Here is a 4,965-nt window from a genome sequence, read left to right as displayed (position 1 = left end):
CCCTTTTTATAAAATCTTAAGTTTTTTCCTTAGAATATAATTGTATTAAAATATTGGGGGCTCTGCTCCTGCTTTCTTCACTTACCCTCCCCCCCTCTAAGTAACGAGTGTCTGGGAGCTTTGGCCTTGTCACCAAAGAGTCACCCACTTTTCATCTTAAATATATATATATATGTATTTAAAAATAAAATATACAACACTTTTTCAAATAATATTATTTAGCAATTAATATTTCGTTAATAATAATTATTATTCACTTATTTATTGGTTGACATCACAATTATATTATGTGGAATTAAACGTATTTGCAATTTTTTTTATGCAATAGAAAGATGTACATATTTATTCCACATTACAAATAACAATTTGTTATAATATGTGAGTTCATTAAAAAAAGTCGTGTTCGATCTTCGATACATAATATGTACAAATATATTTTTTATTTTTTTCATAACTAAGTTAAATAAATACCGTATAATAATACTATGTTTTACCATGAGTCTGTTATGCTAGCTAAAATAATTACTTGTGTTTGTAACTAAGGCGTCGGAATTTTTTTAAATAATCAATATTGTCTATTTATCATTATTGAAAAATCGATTCAGAAACTAGATTCCAATACAAAAATCGGATGGACATTAATATGCGAAACAATAAAATTATATTTGCTATAATATATTATATACCGTAGCTTTTCCGAAACTCAAGTCGTGATTGTATGGTATTACACTATTTAATTAACTTAATTGCGCCAAAACAAAAAATAAACTGTTCAAATTAAAATTATAAAACTAATCATGAACATGACTCTTCCGGGATTCTTCCTTAGCAGTTAGCTCTATTCAATGTTCATAATATAGATATCGACTTAGTTATCAATGAGTTTACTAGAAATCAGAAAAGAAGAATGCTAGTAGAGGACTGACAAATTTTGCAATTCAGATATTATATCAAAACACTTTGAAGTACTTTTTACATCGAAAAAACGTTTTTATAAAAAATAATTATATCCTTATTTAATGACATTGAAGCTTTTTAGATAGATTTTACAATAATGATGTGTGGTGTTTTTAATAATTTTGTATCTATGCACACGTTTTCTAGTGGAAAAAATACTTTGGTCTTCAACTTTGAGGAATTTTCAATTTCAACTGTTAGTTAATGACCTGCTGATTGGCTACTTGGTTTTTATTTCAGTTGAACCTTGTTCTTTATAATAATATATATTATTATAATGACAATCGCTGAAGTGGTCTGTAAATGGAAGCAACAGTTCAAGAAAAGGGTGATTATATTTTAATGTGAGGATATATAATGGCTCAATAATAATTAATTCTGATTACATTGAAGGAATTATGGGAGGTGAATTTTTACTGCACCTAAATCTTTGGACTGTTTTTTTCAAAGTGGCTATTGGTGAAATAGCAGATATTGCTTAAGATGAAGTAGATATTTGAGCAACTGTTTAATGAGGAGTTAAAGTGACTTGACTCTCTCTTTTAATTCGCTTAAAATATTTTTAACGCTGATTTCCGTTGCTTTTGATGTGTCATTGTAAGTTTTTTTGTGTAGAACTTCATAATTTTTGTCACGAGCCCGTCCTCGATTCTTGTAAGTATACTGGTAACTATAATTATGTTTAATACATTTCCAATAAGTATTTTCTCGTATTTCGTATTATCTTTTTCAAAAATGTATCCCGTGAATTGTTATTATCTTTTGGTACTTTTATGGATGTTATAATACAATAAGGTCAATAATATTAATAACAATAAAAAAACCTAACACATTTGAAAAAAATCTTAATAAATTGCTGTAAAAATAATTCGAGAGACTATTCATATAATATTGTTGTACTGTTAGTTTTGGTCATCTATCGACACCCACTCTCTAAGTAATTCTTATGATACTAATCTTATTATCTCTATACAATTATTTGATAAAACCTGAAAGAACATTATATTATAAAACAAACAACGTAATCTAATAGTTTGCAAGCATAATAAATTATATGTTATGTAATTATAAAATGTTAATTAATAAACAGGATGGTACGAGTATTATAAAAAAAATTGGTTTAGATTATTTTTTAGTAGTAAAAATATATTTATAGTAAATTACCGACTTTTAATAGTTTTAATCTATAGTTATTTTGCAATTGTTGGTCAAAGTGCTCTGTCATAATAATATATTATCTTACAAAACTCTGAGGTCTCGACGACAGACAAATCAACCTTAATATCGTATTTATATTCTTCAGACGCTTGACACACTTTACCTGTGTTTTATTAAATCTGTCTAATGTGAATTTTAAAGAAGTTAATTCAAGTTAATGTCATCTTAAGATATATGAAATTTAGTAGGTATACTTAACTAAACATGACATTTAATTTAAAAAATAAGATAAATATTGTAAATATTATTTTCATATCAAAATATTTAACTAACATGCTTACTTGGTTCTGGATAAAGTTTTTACTATTAATTATTATAATTTATACTAAAATGTCTTATTGTTTTTAAATTTTAAAACTTGATAGTTCATATGCCATTATTAACGGTTCTGTGTGGAACTCGTTACACTATTATATTGTATTTGTGAGACATTTTTCGATTATTAAAATAAGAGTTGAGACAAATAATAAATAAACTTTGTCAATAATATTAGAATATCTACTACACAAGTCGAGGGGAAATATGTCGTTGAATAATATCTATGGAACATAATATATAAGTAGTAATATTGAACTCATATATACACTTAATGATATACATATTACATTCATAAATACTTATTTTGTGTAGATCCGTCGTCTTAAACCTTAGCAACCATTATTATTTTATATTTGTACAAAAATTACGACTGTAATGAGGTTACTAAGGAATGGAAACTACGATAGCTGTGTATAATAATATGGTATATAATCATTAATCATTAAACTCATCAATGTAAACCAAAGTATTTACCATTACAATAAATTCATTACATGAATTATACTAATGTTAAGAAAATTTAAAAAATACGAACAAAATATCATGGTGTATTGTGATATGAAAATTCAATTGAATCTGCATATTCTATACGTATATTATATTATTAGATATTAATATATTACACTTAGAACAATAAAGATTTATGAAAATGTTTAAATGCAAAAGATAACATAATAATAATGATAATGCAAATTGGTTATTTAACTAAATTTACAATTTGTTATAATAGTAACTACCTACTTATGACTTGACGACTAAACTGTGTGACATGTTATTATATGTACAAGCGAGCATATTTTTAAAAGCTGGACGTGAATTATAATATACGTATTTAGAACATATTGTGTAGAATGTAGATCTAAAAGAAAAAAGCATATTTTTACCGTGCTTAAAATCATTGCTTTAATCAGTTTTATCTGGCATATAATCCGACATAATGATACTTTTCTCAGCTGTAACGACGTTTAATGGACATAAACACAAATTCGTGTAAAGCAACGCGTCTTATGCCATGTGCCGTAAATACTTTACTCTATTTTTTCTCTCTTGTACATATTAGATAATCAGACATTTATCGATTAATATCGTATTCGTATAAGATACATAGGTAGGTAACAAGTAGATACCAACAACTATTCGTTTTTCTCAGCTGGTACAGTGAAAGATATGTCCAAAAGTTCTTAAACATTATGAAATAATACATTTCCCACTTTTCATTAGACGTGTTATCGTTTAATAACTCAAACATCGTTTTCATACCGTTTCCTAGGTGGTTAATCACTTTTTTCTCGTTTCACCTACAGTGGTTTTCATTTTCCATCTTATACCGCGGTTGACCTACACTTCTTCATTAGTCTCTTGTGACATCCCACTAATCTTTCCATTATTTTCTAATACTATATTTCAAGCAATTAAAAAAAAATGTCTGTTTCCACATTTAATAATAGACATATGTTACACAGCGCCGCACCTCGTGTAATTGAGACAAAAATACATATTATTTATAATTATTACGACAAACCTGGAATTTCAATCATTTTTTTTTCGTAATGTAAAATAATCAACATTGTATTATTGAATAAACGATTTTAACCATAATGTTTTTATACCTCCATAATATGTATAACGTTTCAATCTATACATCTTTAGTCAGAAGTATAGAAGCGTGTTTAAAATTATGTTTATTCTTATACATCGTTATGTCAAATACGATTTTAAAACCGTTCAAATATAATAATTAAGGTATAGTTGTGGAATTCTTATTCTTTTTTTTTGTTTTTTATTGGTTGAATAACATATTATATGTACATTAAGGTTTTAAAATGTAAAATTTTCTTCGGTTATCTATTTTCTTTAAGCTATGCTTGTGTTGGGTATAAAGAGTTAGTGATTTTTTAATACAGATAATCGAACTCATGCTATAAGTATTTGGTATTTTTTATGTTTTTGAATATAAGTTTATCATAAAATATTTTTTTACATTTTTACTGCCTTTGAGATAATTGTAAATATCAAATAATACGATAGAATAAATTTAAATATATCAAATACATATTTATGTTCTTCAGAATTTTTATATAAAATACTATACCAAATAGCTCTAGTGAACCTCGGTGTTATTAAATCTAGAAATTTCGAGAGCATCCTTGGCCGTCATTATACCAAAGCCCAAGGGGTAATACGGAATAAAATTGGTTCCCTGGTCAAATAAAGTGAATGAATTGGATCCCAATAAAAATTACTTATCATTTATCAATTATTTTGTTTGAATTGGTTCCCATAAGTATAAATTGGAATTCCTATGATATTTTAATAGGTTTTACAATGTCTGGGAAAATACAGGGCTTGAAACCAGTTACCGGTTTTTACCGAAAACCGGTAATTTCCCGGAAATTTGAGGAACCTATAATCGGTTACCGTAATTATAAACCTATTTGTACTCCCAGTTATCGCCTATCGGTTACCGGTTAC

The sequence above is a fragment of the Metopolophium dirhodum genome, chromosome 7 (assembly GCF_019925205.1).
Source record: "Metopolophium dirhodum isolate CAU chromosome 7, ASM1992520v1, whole genome shotgun sequence".
Lineage (NCBI taxonomy): Eukaryota > Metazoa > Arthropoda > Insecta > Hemiptera > Aphididae > Metopolophium > Metopolophium dirhodum.
Note: the sequence above shows the minus strand (reverse complement) of the source record.